The 15909-nt window shown below is 42.4% G+C and overlaps 1 protein-coding gene across 1 annotated transcript in view; it reads right to left on the reverse strand.

Annotated features, from left to right (window-relative positions):
* The window catches only part of LOC139531787 (piezo-type mechanosensitive ion channel component 2-like), a 151127-nt gene that overhangs the window by 75157 nt on the left and 60061 nt on the right, over positions 1-15909 (reverse strand). The gene's annotated exons all lie outside the window — the stretch shown is intronic.

The raw sequence follows: 15909 nt of genomic DNA on the forward strand, positions 1-15909 counted from the left end.
TGTCCCATAATGCAATCAGATCTCTCGTGCAAGTTCCTAATGAATTATCGCGGGTTTCCACTATTGTTTGTTCCAGGTCCATCAAATTGAATCAAATTGTATTTGTCACATGCGCCGAATACAACAGGTTACAACCACCACAGTGAAATGCTTACTTACAAGCTCTTTCCCAACGATGCAGAGTTCAAGAAGAAGAAAAAAAAGATGTAAACACATGAGAAATAAAACATATAAAAATGAAGGAGTACCAATACCATATCAATGTGCAGGAATATGTGGTAATTGAGGTAGATATGTAAAGAGCATTCGGAAAGTATTCAGACCCCTTGACTTTTTCCACATTTCGTTACGTTACAGCCTTATTCTAAAATGGATTACATCGTTCCCCCCCCCCTCATCAATCTACATATAATACACCATAATGACAAAGCAAAACTTTTATTTTTATTTTAGCAAAATTCTTACAAATAAAAAACTGATATCACATTTACATAAGTATTCAGACTTTTTACTTTGTTGAAGCACCTATGGCAGCAATTACAGCCTTGAGTCTTGGGTACGAAGCTACAAGCTTGGCACACCTGTATTTGGGGAGTTTCTCCCATTCTTCTCTGCAGATCCATCAAGCTCTATCAGGTTGGATGGGGAGCGTCGCTGCACAGCTATTTTCAGGTCTCTTCACAGATGTTCGATCGGGTTCAAGTCCAGGCTCTGGCTGGGCCATTCAAGGACATTCAGAGACTTGTCCCGAAGTCACTCCTGCGTTGTCTTGGCTGTGTGCTTAGGGTTGTTGTACTGTTGGAAGGTGAACCTTCGCCCCAGTCTGAGGTCCTGAGTGCTCTGGAGCAAGTTTTCATCAAGGAGCTCTCTGTACTTTGCTCCGTTCATCTTTCCCTCGATCCTGACTAGTCTCCCAGTCCCTGTCGCTGAAAAACATCTCCAGTGGCTTCTGTCTGGCCACTCTACCATAAAGGCCTGATTGGTGGAGTGCTGCAGAGATGGTTGTCCTTCTGGAAAGTTCTCCCATCTCCACAGGGAACTCTGGCACTCTATCAGAGTGACTATTGGGTTCATGGTCACCTCCCTGACCAAGGCCCTTCTCCCCCGATTGCTCAGTTTGTCCGGGTGGCCAGTTCTAGGAAGAGTCTTGGTGGTTCCAAACTTCTTCCGTTTCAGTATGATGGAGGCCACTGTGTTCTTGGGGACCTTTAATACTGCAGACATTTTTTTGGTACCCTTCCCCAGATCTGTTCCTCGACACAATCCTGTCTTGGACCTCTACGGACAATTCTTTCGACCTCATGGCTTGGTTTCTGCTCTGACATGCACTGCCAACTGTGGGACCTTATATAGACAGATGTGTTCCTTTTCATATCATATCCAATCAATTGAGTTTACCACATGTGCACTCAAATCAAGTTGTAGAAACCACTCAAGGGTGATCAATGGAAACAGGATGCACCTGAGCTCAATTTCGAGTCTCATAGCAAAGGGTCTGAATACTAATTTAAATAAGGTATTTCTGCTTTTAGTTTTTTATAAATTTGCAAACATTTCTAAAAACCTGTTTTCACTTTGTCATTATGGGGTTTTGTGTGGAGATTGATGAGGGGAAAAAATTATTTAATCAATTTTAGAAGAAGGCTGTAACGTAGCAAAATGTGGAAAAACTCAAGGGGCCTGAATACTTTCCGAATGCACTGTACATAGGCAGGGGTAAAGTGACTAGGCATCAGGATATATAATACTTAAATTAAAAAGAAGTAGCAGCATATATGGTGTGTGTGTGTGTGTGTGTGTGTGTGTGTGTGTGTGTGTGTGTGTGTGTGTGTGTGTGTGTGTGTGTGTGTGTGTGTGTGTGTGTGTGTGTGTGTGTGTGTGTGTGTGTGTGTGTGTGTGGATAGACACCTGTGAGTATGCATATAGCCAGTGCAGGTAGAATCAATGCAGATATTCCATACAGCTAGAGCGGGTAGTCATTGATTAGCTGTTCAGCGGTCCAGTTGCTTGGAGATAGAAGCTGTCTCAGATCTTGTTGGTACGAGACCTGATGCTCGTGTACCGCTTGGGTGGATGGAGTCCTTGGTAAGTTTCTGGGCTTTCCTCAGACACATCAGAGCTGGGAGAGCATGTCGTTCATCAAAGGAGATGGAGGAAATGTGAACACAGATCATATTTAACAATTATGTGAATAAGTCGGTAGCCCAGGAGTTATGTGGCTGGGGTGGATTTAAGTATAGAGAAAAACAACCCAGGTTTAAGTGCTTTGATACCTATACTTTGAAAGGATTGTCTGTAAGCCACGGATTTGTGCATGATCAGCATACGATTCGGATCCAAGCCCTTAGCCGCACGGCTTCAGTAGACTGTTTAACATGAATACCATAATCATCAGCTAGTATCTCTCAACAAATCCAAATGTCCTGAATATCATGGACCTTACACGCACACAAAATGTGGTTTTGTTTATGGAATCCAAACATGGAGATGGTTAATTGACATAAGCAAAGATGTATTTACGAGTGTCAGGGGGCAAGGTGCTCTCTTTAGTTTGAGTTTCTGGAGCAGACCATCTCCTGCCACATGTCAACACAGACAGACAGACAGACAGACAGACAGACAGACAGACAGACAGACAGACAGACAGACAGACACACAGACACACAGACACACAGACACACGCACAGAGCAGGGATGCCAACTCCAGCTCCCAAATGGCAATAATAAACTGTTCCTGTGCCATTGAAACTGTTATTCCTTCAAACAATCTGCCAACTGTCATTTAGAAAACCCCACTTTAACATACAGTAATATCCATGTCAGGCTGAACGACACACAACTAGAATGGTTCAAACGTAATTCAATTCATCATCAAGCTTCGAGGTGAACGATAATAACAAGGGAGGGTTAATGGTAAACGGTTGTGCCGCCATCCTCTCATATAGAATATAAAAACCTGAAAGTCGATGCCCTGGTCGACTGTTCCTGTGCTTAGGTAAACCACAGCTAACGGGATGATTAGGAAGTCGACACACAGACAGACTGCAATTGTCGACTTAGGGCCGTGAGGCCTCAGGAAGGTTGAAGGAAGGTTGTGGGAAGGATGAGCTGTTTGCAAAGTGACACACCTAATGGCAGAGATAGGTCTTCACCAGAAGCCAGCATGGTTAGGTAACTGTTATATGGCATCCAGTTATAAAACACACACTAAAAAAGGGTCCCATCCAGTCGAGGAGGTGATACATAGGAAGGACAATGTTTTCTACTATTGTCTGAGACGCTACGTATTTCGGAGAAAGTATTCCAATATCGATGAACATAAAACTGTGAAATTTTACTCTGGCAGCACAAAGAATGTCTCAAATGTCAGATACAAGTCTGTCTCCAATCGTTTTGTCTGGAATGGCTAAACGGCCAACACTTGGCCATCGTAGTATAGTTCCCCTTTGTTCTGCCTAGTGGAGAGTGGACTGAAGCGGAGCTGAGGCAGCGCTTTGCCCTACTCCAGAGGGTCACAACACTGGACACAGGGGCCTAATGATGGAACTCAACCAATCACGTCCAGCATATTAAAAGAAGACTGTACCACAAGGGGTTAATTAAGGAGGGTAGTCTGGATCTGTTTACTAGAACTACTTCCTCACAAAATGGAGGACAGGTCGTGAGTTTGATTAATTTAGCCCCGCTGTTTACTCTGAGTCATCGAGCAGGGGGGAAGGAGGGAGAAAAAGCCACAATTCACATCAGGAAGCAACCAGAGGCACAGACCACCAAATAACACAGTACAACCCAGTTTCTTTTTATACCTCTGTCCGTCGCTTGTACAAGCACTTTTTGGTGTAAGCCTTCATTCTCGAATACAAAAAATATATAGTTGTTGACTACTGAAGAAGGGAAAGGTAAAGTTGTGAATGAAACAGGTGACACGTGGTTGTAACAGGTGACACGTGGTTGTAACAGGTGACACGTGGTTGTAACAGGTGACACGTGGTTGTAACAGGTGGTTCAGATATGCTCATACTCAATTACAACAGGTGTTCCTACCGATCTGTTCTAGGCAAAATCTTGATCCCCGCCGACAATATCCTGCTTATCTGGTTGTCTGGTACTGTATCTCTCAGGACATTCAACACTTCCTCCCCACTTCACCTTTAATCCCCTGTAAATCCCTTTAACCGGGTTGTTTCAAGTCGGCCAATATGCTCTGGGCCGTCGCTAGACAGCAATTACGCTTTAATTGTTTGTACAGTAAACAGAGGACGTTTGGCGCGTCGCCCCCGGCAGCCCTCAGAGTACGGCGCGGTCCTGGCGAGGTCCGGGCAAGGCTGGCAGCGTCCACAGAGTACCACAGACCGTCGGGCACCCTGTCGGGCCAAGAGAAACAGGGCAGCACAGTGGCACGATTCAGGCCTCACATATCACTGGTTTATATTCCAGGCCAGCACCTGGCCGGCTGGCAATATCCAGCCCAACATTATTAAAGACCTGGAGTTTAACTACTGATTTGAGAATTATACATTAGAGGGCGGAAAATGTTTTGTGACCCAGTGTTTAACAGAAATAAATGTGTAATTAATAGATTAGGGTATTTGTGGAGCAGTAGATTATACTTTAGAGATGTATATGGTAATTAGATGGTGGCTGCACTGAGTGGACTTCATTGAGGAACAAGGAACAGTCACAGCTCTGAAATAGTCCACCTGCTCCAACCCAGACAGCTCTTGGAAATCTGACTAGATTTATCCATCTCAGCTACTGTACGCTAGTTTGGGTGTGTGAACATGACTCTTTTTCCCCGAATAACAACAACATAGTATAGAAATGTCACAGTTCAAAGCACCATCATGCAGTATGTAAACTGTTGGACTGTGTAGTAGTCAGAGGAACAGAAAGCAGACACTGGAGTCTTTGAGTGCGCTGGGTTTCACCACGTAAAACGTCTTGTTTCACAGACTAAATAAACAGTAGTCGTTACAAAATCAAACCACGTCTGGAGATATTCCCGGATTCTATCAGGGAATAGGATTCTAGAAATGTTGCACAATACTCAGCTGCCCTCGGAACAATAGTGAGGGGATGTCGATATGATAAAGAGGAAATCTTGTTTCAATGTAGACAATGAAGCAAGAGTAAATAACATAAGATACAAAAGCCCAGTTGGACTTAACACACACAAACATCAGATTGTGAACATGATCCTAAGCTTATCTCCATGAGAAAGGAAACAAAAGTGACTTTTACCTCGATGCACCAACCACCACAAAACATGGTTATGGGTATTATGGGTAGAAGGCTCCCAAAGAGGAATAGAGAAGGACATAAGTGCTGCCCTGAAGCGACGATGGAGATCACATGACGGAGGTCACTTGCTTAATACATACAGTGCCTTCAGAAAGTATTCACACCCCTTGACTTATTCCACATTTTGTTGTGTTACAGCCTGAACTAAAAATGGATTTAAAAAAATGTTTTTTACACATCTACACACAATACCCTATAGTGAAAACGGGTTTTTCAATTTTTTTGCAAATATATTGAAAATGAAATACAGAAATACAGTGTGCATCAGTATTCACACCCCTCTTGTATGACACTCCAAGTTGAGCTCAAGTGCATCCAATTTCCTTTTGATCATCCTTGAGAAGTCACTACAACTTGATTAGAGTCCATCTGTATCCAATTCAACTGTTTGGACATGATTTAGAAAGAAACACACCTGTCTATATAAGTTCCCACTGACAGTGCATGTCAGAGCATAAACTATACCATGAAGTCCAAGGACCTGTCTGTAGATCTCCGAGATTGCGATGAGGTATATATCTGGGGAAGGGTTTCAAACAATTTCCAAGAGCAGAGTGGTCTCCATCATTGGGAAATTAAACAAATATGGAACTACCCAGTCTCTGCCTAGAGCTGGTCGTTCGACCAAACTGAGCAACTGGACAAGAAGGACATTGGTCAGGGAGGTGACCAAGAACCCAATGCCCACTCTGACAGAACTACAGAGTTCCTTGGCTGAGATGGGAGAACCTACAGCACTTCACCAATCTGGGATTTATGGGAGAGTTGCCAGACGGAAGCAACTCCTGAGAAAAAGGGCACATGAGAGCACACCTGGAGTTTGCAAAAAGGCACATCAAAGACTCAGAGCATTAGACAAAAGATTATGTGATCTGATGAGACAGAAATATAACTCTTTGGCCTTAATGCAAAGCGCTATATCTGGAGAAAACCAGGCACAGCTCATCACCCATCTAACACCATCCCTACCGTGAAGCATTGTGCTGACAGCATCATGCTATGGGGATGTATTTTCAGCAGATAGAGGGAACAATGAATGAAGCCAAATACAGGCAAAGTCTTAATGAGAACCTGCTTCAGAGTGCAAACAACTTTAGACTGTGGCGAAGATCTACGTTCCAACAGGACAATGACCCCAAGCATACAGCCAAAGCAATGCTGGAGTGGCTTCAGACTTGAATCCCATTGAAAATCTGTGAAAAGATTACTGTTCACCGCCGCTCCCCGTCTAACTTAACAGAGCTTGAGAAAATCTGGAAGGAAGAATGGGAGAAAATCCCCAAATCGAGACGTGCAAAGCTGATACAGACATACCCAAAAGGACTCAAAGCTGTAATCGCCGCCACGGGTGATTCTACAAAGTAATGACTCAGGTGTGTGAATACTAACAGTACCAGACAAAAGTTTGGACACACCAACTCATTCAAGGGTTTTTCTTTATTTTTACTATTTTCTACTTTGTAGAATAATAGTGAAGACATCAAAACTATGAAATAACACATATGGAATCATGTAGTAACCAAAATATATTTTATATTTGAGATTCTTCAAAGTAGCCACCCTGCCTTGATGACAGCTCTGCACACTCTTGGCATTATCTCAACCAGCTTCATGAGGTAGTCACCTGGAATGCATTTCAATTAACTTCTTTGTGATAGGGGGCAGCATTTTCACTTTTGGATGAATAGCGTGGCCATAGTGAACTGCCTCCTACTCTGTCCCAGATGCTAATATATGCATATTATTATTACTATTGGATATAAAACACTCTGAAGTTAGTTTCTAAAAATGTTTGAATGATGTCTGTGAGTATAACAGAACTCATATGGCAGGCAAAAACCTGAGAAAAATCCAAACAGTAAGTGAGAATTCTGAGGCTGGTCGATGTTCAACTCATCGCCTATTCAATTCCCTGTAAGATATGGATCTGTTTGCACGTCCTACGCCTTCCACTAGATGTCAACAGTCTGTAGAACGTGGAATGAAGCCTCTACTGTGATGTTGAGCTGGATGGGAGGTGTTTCAGTCATTGGTCTGGCAGAATGCCAGTTCCTGGTCAATCACCACCGTCAATCACCACCTTCCGGAGACACCTGAAACCCCACCTCTTTAAGGAATACCTAGGATAGGATAAAGTAATCCTTCTAACCCCTCCCCCCCCTTTAAAAGAGTTAGATGCACTATTGTAAAGTGGTTGTTCCACTGGATATCATAAGGTGAATGCACCAATTTGTAAGTCGCTCTGGATAAGAGCGTCTGCTAAATGACTTAAATGTAAATGTAAAATGTAAATGTCATGCGTATTCCAAATGATATCGTCTTGCTTTCCATTACTTCTAGAGACACAAAGGAATTCTCCGGTTGGAACGTTATTGGATAGTTATGATAACAACATCCTGAAGATTGATTCTCTACTTAGTTTGACCAGTTTATTCGACCTGTAATATAACTTTTTGAAGTTTTCGTCCGAGTTCGCCTGCATCTGCGCGAGCGTTTGGACATGTGCACTAAACGTGCTAGCAAAAGTAGCTACTTAGACATAAGTAATGGACATTATCGAACAAAACAATGATTTATTGTGGAACTAGGATTCCTGGGAGTGCATTCTGATGAAGATCATCAAAGGTAAGGGAATATTTATGATGTAATTTCGTATTTCGGTTGACTCCAACATGGCTGAGAAATGTTGTTATATCTGAGCGCCGTCTCAGATTATTGCATGGTGTGCTTTTTCTGTAAAGTTTTTTTGAAATCTGACACAGCGGTTGCATTAAGAACAAGTGTATCTTTAATTCTATGTAAAACATGTATCTTTCATCAAAGTGTATGATGAGTATTCCTGTTATTAGATGTGGCTCTGCAATTTCTCTGGATATTTTGGCGGCATTTCTGAACATGGCGCCAATGTAAACTAAGATTTTTGGATATAAATATGCACATTATCGAACAAAACATACATGTATTGTGTAACATGATGTCCTATGAGTGTCATCTGATGAAGATCATCAAAGGTTAGTGATTAATTTTATCTCTATTTCTGCTTTTTGTGACTCCACTCTTTGGCTGGGAAAATGGCTGTGTTTTTCTGTGGCTATGTACTGACCTAACATAATCGTTTGGTTTGCTTTCGCCGTAAATCCTTTTTGAAATCAGACATGTTGGCTGGATTCACAACATGTGTAGCTTTAATTTGGTGTCTTTCATGTGTGATTTCATGAAAGATTGATTTTTTATAGTAATATATTTGAATTTGGCGCGCTGCATTTTTTCTGGCTTTTGGCCAAGTGGGACATTAGCGTCCCACATATCCCAGAGAAGTTAACAGGTGTGCATTGTTAAAAGTTCATGTGTGGAATTTCTTTCCTTCTTAATGCGTTTGAGCCAATCAGTTGTGTTGTGACAAGGTAGCAGTGGTATATAGAAGATAGCCTTGTTTGGTAAAATACCAAGTCCATATTATGGCAAGAACAGCTCAAATAATCAAAGAGAAACAAAAGTCCATCATTACTTTAAGATATAAAGGTCAGTCAATACGGAACATTTAAAAAATGTTAAAAGTTTCTTCAAGTGCAGTGTCAAAAACCATCAAGCGCTATGATGAAACTATCTCTCATGAGAACTGCCACAGGAAAGGAAGACCCAGAGTTACCTATGCTGCAGATAATAAATTCATTAGAGTTACCAGCCTCAGCAATTGCCGCCCAAATAAATGCTTCACAGAGTTCAAGTAACAGACACATCTCAACGTCAACTGTTCAGAGGAAACTGCGTGAATCAGGCCTTCATGGTCGAATTGCTGCAAAGAAACTACAACTAAAGGACACCAATAACAAGAAGAGACTTGCTTGGGCCAAGAAACACGAGCAATGGACATTAGACACGGGAAAATCTGTCATTTGGTTTGACGAGTCCTAATTAGAGATTTTTGTCTCCAACCACCGTGTCTTTGTGAGATGCAGAGTAGGTGAACAGACGATCTCCGCATGTATGGTTCCCACCATGAGGCATGGAAAAGGAGGTGTGATGGTGTAGGGGTGCATTGCTGGTGACACTGTCGGTAATTTATTTAGAATTCAAGGCACACTTAACCAGCATGGCTATCACAGCATTCTACAGCGATACGCCATCCCATCTGGTTTGCGGTTAGTCGCACTATATCATTTGTTTTTCAACAGGACAATGACCCAAAACACACTTCCCGGCTGTGTAGGAGCTGTTTGACCAAGGAGAGTAATGGAGTGCTGCATCAGATGACCTGGCCTCCACAAGGCAAAGGGTGGCTACTTTGAAGAATCTAAAGACTAAAATATATTTTAATATATTTTCACACTTTTTTGGTTACTACATGATTCTATATGTGTTATTGCATAGTTTTGATGTCTTCACTGTTATTCTACAATGTAGTAAAATAGTAAAATAAAGAAAAACCCTTGAATGAGTAGTTGTGTCCAAACTTTTGAATGGAACTGTATGTAAATTAGATATTTCTGTGTTTCGTTTTCATTACATTTGCAAACATTTCTAAACATGTTTACATTTTGTCATCATGGGGCATTGTTTGTAGATGGGTGAGAAAGAAAATGTTTTATCTATATTGAATTCAGGCTGTAACAAAACAAAATGTGGAATAAGTCTCGGGGTATGAATACCTTCTGAAGGCACTGTACAGTACATCCCTCTCAACAAATCTCCATTCTCATGTGGTTATTCTAGGTGCAACACATTTCCTATGGGAACCAGTGACCACATTTCAAGCTTTTATGCCCATTGTTAGTAAGAAATCTTTCCCGCAGAAAAGAAACCATTTATGTAGACCAGCTTGACCGACTCTGCCAAGGAAAGAAACAATGAAATACAAAATGAGATGGGTAAATTCCACGCTGTTATTCCCCTCACTGTTGCGTCACACAGTTGAACGTCAGCCAAGAGGACCCAGCTCATTCCAAGTCAATTCATCTCACTCTACTGAGGGGAACACAACAGCAACTGTGTGTTACAGTGAATACATCAAAGTCTAACTTAAATCTAGTTAAGGTTCTAATTTGACAGAAAGGGTTGTCCTTTTATTATAAACCTAAAAATGTGGATGCCAGACACTGATGTTGACCCTGACAGAAAGGTCTTTGTTACACAGAAATGTACATGATAGACAGTGACGTTTCCTCTCCTCTCCACAGTCTGAATCAGCTACTGTCTGACTGTTGGTTAAGGGCTTGTAAGTAAGTATTTCACGGTGATACCTGTTGTATTTGGCGCATGTGACAAATAACATGTAATTTGATTTTGATTAACACTAACGTATGGTGCTGATAACAGAGCAGACAGACAGACAGACAGACAGTCATATTACGTAAACTACTAATACTACTGGTTGGCTATAGGCTCCAGCCAGGTACATGGCTCATACCGAAGCCCCAGCCTCTTGCCAAACACACACACTCACAACCTCTTCCCAGCCAGCCAGGTTAAATTACATAATCAAAAGGGGGCAAAGCTGGAATGCCGGAACTACCAAAAAGTAATGTAGTTCAGACACACTCCTTCGCCGTGAAATAATATGACAGACTAGTAGTCAATGAAGGCTAGGCCAATAACCAGTGTCAAGAAAATGAAGATTTACAAATTTACACCTGGCCTCATACACTTGAGATTGTGACTAACAACCTTTCCACACAATAACAGACATTCTGATTCATTTTTTATGTATAACACAAAAAAGTAGATTTCCCAAGGATTCTTTGATAAGTCCCCAGGAAAGGACACTAGTGTCACATTCATTTGAATCTTCCCTTGTCTGTAATGGTCCTCCCTCATTACAGGCGCTCCCAGTCTCGCTTTCCAGTGCTGTATGTCATGTGAAACTGGAGCTCCATTAGGGGGCTAGGCCACTCCAGAGCCGGGTGTAAGTAGGACCCATCACTCAGTGGGCTCCATAGGCTCCTGTCTGGTACACATTCATCACCGTCACTCACCTGTCTCCCAGACTCCCACAAAGCAACAGGAGGAGAGGCGCCGTAGCAGCAGCATCAGGGCTGAGACAGACCCGAGCGGGAGAGACTACAAGAACACAGCTGACGCTTAAACCGACTTTAAACCTAAAACTGACACTTACCTTAACCCTAACCTTAACCATACTCTTAACCCTAAACCTAAACCTAAACCTAACCCTAACCCTAAACTTAATGGGATACTTTGCGATTTTAGCAATGATGCCCTTTATCTACTTCCCCAGAGTCAGATGAACTAGGGGATACCATTTGTATGTCTCTGTGTCCAGTACAAAGGAAGTTAGAGGTCGTTTCAAAAGCCATTGCTAACTAGCGTTAGCCCAATGACTGGAAGTATATGGGTATCTGCTAGCATGCTCGTAGAGGCCAATAGACTTCCAGTCTTGAACCTGTGAGAACTGTGTTTACAGTGTGACATAAGTTGAGTAAATATCTGTTATAAATCTGTTATTAGTGTGCAAAAGGTCAGGCATATTTGCCAAATGATATCAACAAGACCATTAGGCTAAGCCCCATATGTCACCAGAAGTAGTCAAAACACTGACGAGCCATCTTTCTGTCCTGCTAATTTCACAGACAGACAGACAGACAGAGAGGACCATGGAGAGGGCTGTTATAGTTACCACCCAACGAGCCTTGCTGGGAACTCCCTCTCTCCCAGACAAAATTACAATATCACTGTATCCAACACCTGAGGAATGCCAGCAGCTTCCCTCATGGTGGCATTACCGTGACTCTAAACATTCGGGTTGGCTCTTTCCCCCATTTGCTGTTTCTTTAACCCAGTAAGCAGTAACACGTTCCAATGCTTGGAAGGTGACATCACCGCACCTGTAGCTATGGATCACCTCGGGAACCCTGAAATGGCTCTGCTAATTAACCTAGCACACAGACGCAGCACAGCGCAGAAGACTGGGCTAATTTACTATGTTTACGCCACACATGCTGTAAGGATATGTGCAAAAGTTATACAACCATAATTTCTGTGAACCCGGCGGCCGCACCAACCATAACAGCCGATGCTGTGAAAATAAACGCCCACTTCAATTCGTCATGACACAATGTAGTAAAGGTTCAGACCTGAAAAAACACAAAATCTCTGGTTTGTTGAGTCTATTATTTTACAGCTAGCCTTTCTTTCAAACCACAGCTGGGGACGAAGCATGTATCCAATAACTGTATATATGAATGGACAAAGCCATTGATCAAGTGACACCATTCATTTCTCTGTGAAGACTCAATAGCGCATTTGAAGCCAACGAAATCGGTTAAGATGGCGTCTCCTGTCGGAGATTTATGCAACCATAACATGCGCAGTATTAGCTATCGCTGTCGGCCTTTGAACTTCGTGGCTTCAATGAGAGGGGGCAGTCATTCTCCCCTGCACGTATCTCGCTTTGAGGCATTCGATCACATCAACAAAGCCTTGAACAGCATGTAATGACGACATAAGTAAGCTATATACAGGGTCAGTTCCAGGGTCAGTAAGCTATATACAGGGTCAGTTCCAGGGTCAGTAAGCTATATACAGGGTCAGTTCCAGGGTCAGTAAACTATATACAGGGTCAGTTCCAGGGTCAGTGCCAATACCATATTTACAATGTACAGGGATACTGGAGTGATAGAGGTAGACACGTATAGGGGTAAGTGGACTAGGCATCAGGATATATGATAAATAGAGTAGCAACGTGTGTGTAGAGTCAGTCTGAATGAGTGTGTGAACAAATTAAATGTGTGTGTTTGTGTGTGTGTTGGAGTGTCAGTGTGAGTGTGTGTGAATGAGTGTGTAGAGTGTGCATAGAGTGAGTATGAGTGTGTAGAGTGTGCATAGAGTGAGTATGAGTGTGTAGAGTGTGCATAGAGTGAGTATGAGTGTGTAGTGTGCATAGAGAGAGTGTGTAGAGTGCATAGAGCCAGTGCAAAATGACTCTGCAGTCAATGCAGAGAGTCTGCGTAGCCATTTTGTTAGCTAAAGTTGAAGTCGGAAGTTTACATACACTTAGGTTGGAGTCATTAAAACGAGTTATTCAACCACTCCACAAATGTATTTTTAACAAACTATAGTTTTGGAAAGTCGGTTAGGACATCTACATTGTGTATGACACAAGTAATTTTTCAAACAATTGTTTAGACAGATTATTTCACTTATAATTCATTGTATCACAGTTTACATACACTAAGTTGACTGTGCCATTAAAAAGCTTGGAAAATTCCAGAAAATGATGTAATGGCTTTAGAAGCTTCTGATAGGCTAATTGACATCATTTGAGTCAATTGGAGGTGTACCTGTGGATGTATTTCAAGGCCTACCTTCAAACTCAGTGCCTCTTTGCTTGACATCATGGGAAAATCAAAAGAAATCAGCCAAGACCTCAGAAAATAAATAGTAGACCTCCACAAGTCTGGTTCATCCTTGGGAGCAATTTCCAAACGCCTGAAGGTACCACGTTCATCTGTACAAACAATAGTACGCAAGTATAAACACCATGGGACCACGCAGCCATCATACCGCTCAGGATGGGGACGTGTTCTGTCTCCTAGAGATGAACATACATTGGTGCGAAAAGTGCAAATCAGTCGCAGAAAAACAGCAAAGGACCTTGTGAAGATGCTGGAGGAAACAGGTACAAAAGTATCTATATCCACAGTAAAACAAGTCCTATATCGACATAACCTGAAAGGCCGCTCAGCAAGGAAGAAGCCACTGCTCCAAAACCGCCATAAAAAAGCCATACTAGGGTTTGCAACTGCACATGGAGACAAAGATCGTAATTTTTGGAGAAATGTCCTCTGGTCTGATGAAACAAAAATAGAACTCTTTGGCCATAGTGACCATCGTTATGTTTGGAGGAAAAAGGGGATGCTTGCAAGCAGAAGAACACCATCCCAACCGTGAAGCATGGGGGGAGCAGCATTATGTTGTGGGGGTGCTTTGCTGCAGGAGGGAATGGTGCACTTCACAAAATAGATGGCATCATGAGGGAGGAAAATTATGTGAAAATATTGAAGCAACATCTCAAGCCATCAGTCAGGAAGTTAAAGCTTGGTCGCAAAAGGGTCTTCCAAATGGACAATGACCCAAGCATACTTCCAAAGGTGTGGAAAAATGGCTTAAGGACAACAAAGTCACGGTATTGGAGTGACCATCACAAAGCCCTGACCTCAATTCCATAGAAAATGTGTGGGCAGAACTGAAAAAGCGTGTGCGAGCAAGGAGGCTTTCAAACCTGATTCAGTTACACCAGAAGGAATGGGACAATCTGTCAGAAGGAATGGGACAAAATTCACCCAACTTACCCGAAATGTTTGACCCAAGTTAAACAATTTAAAGGCAATGCTACCAAATACTAATTGAGTGTATATAAACTTCTGACCCACTGGGGATGTGATGAAAGAAATAAAAGCTGAAATAAATCATTCTCTCTACTATTATTCTGACATGTCACATTCTTAAATAAAGTGGTGATCCTAACTGACCTAAAACTAGGAATATTTCCAAGGATTAAATGTCAGCAATTGTGAAAAACTGAGTTTAAATGTATTTGGCTAAGGTGTATGTAAACTTCCGACTTCAACTGTATATAGCAGTCTTATGGTTTGGGGATAGAATCTGTTCAGGAGCCTGTTTGTGTCAGACTTGTTTCTCCGGTACTCAGTGGTGTAGCTGTTGAACTTTTTGAGGATTTGAGGGCCCATACCAAATCTTTTCAACCTCCTGAGGGGGAAGAGGCTCTGTTGCACCTTCTTCACGACTGTTTGCGTGTGTGTGGACCATTTTAAATCCTTATTGATTTCGACACAGAGGAACTTGAAGCCCAGGATCCAGTTGCAGAGGGAGGTGTCCAGGCCCAGCATCCCAAGCTTGGTGACTATGGTGTTAAGCGCTGAGCTGTAGTTAATGAACAATATTATCACATAGGTAGTCCTCTTATCTAGGTGTGTGAGGACGTTTCCAGTGCAATGAAGATTGCATCGTCTACAGTATGGATCTGTCGGGGCGGTATGCAAATTGGAGTGGGTCTAGGGCACGTGTCAAACTCATTCCACGGAGGGCCGAGTGTTTGATGGATTTTGCTCCTCCCTGGGGTACTTGATTGATTAATTAAGGGCACTAATTAGAAAGGAACTCCCCTCACCTGGTTGTCTAGGTCTTAACTGAAAGAAAAAAACTAAAAGCAGCAGACACTAGGCCCTCCATGGAATGAGTTTGACACCCCTGCTTTAGGGTGTCTGGGATGATGGAGTTGATGTGTGCCATAATCAGCCTTTCAAAGCACTTCATGATCACATAAGTGCTACAGGGCAGTAGTTATTATGGCAGGTAGTCTTAAGACTTCATGGGAACAGAAATGATGGTGGTCAGCTTGAAACATGTGGGGATTACAAACTGGGACAAGGAGAGGTTGAGAATGTCTGTGAATATGCCTGACAGCTGTTCTGAGCATGTTCTGAGAATGCACCCTGGAACACCGTCCGGCCCTGCGGCCTTATGAGCGTTTACCTGATTAAAAACCTTATGGATGACCCACTTGGGAAAACAGTCATTTGTATGCTGCGATGAGGGCTCTACCTGAGTGGTTCATATGGCAATGAAAGTAGA

This window comes from Salvelinus alpinus, chromosome 10 (genome assembly GCF_045679555.1).
Source record: "Salvelinus alpinus chromosome 10, SLU_Salpinus.1, whole genome shotgun sequence".
Classification (NCBI taxonomy): domain Eukaryota; kingdom Metazoa; phylum Chordata; class Actinopteri; order Salmoniformes; family Salmonidae; genus Salvelinus; species Salvelinus alpinus.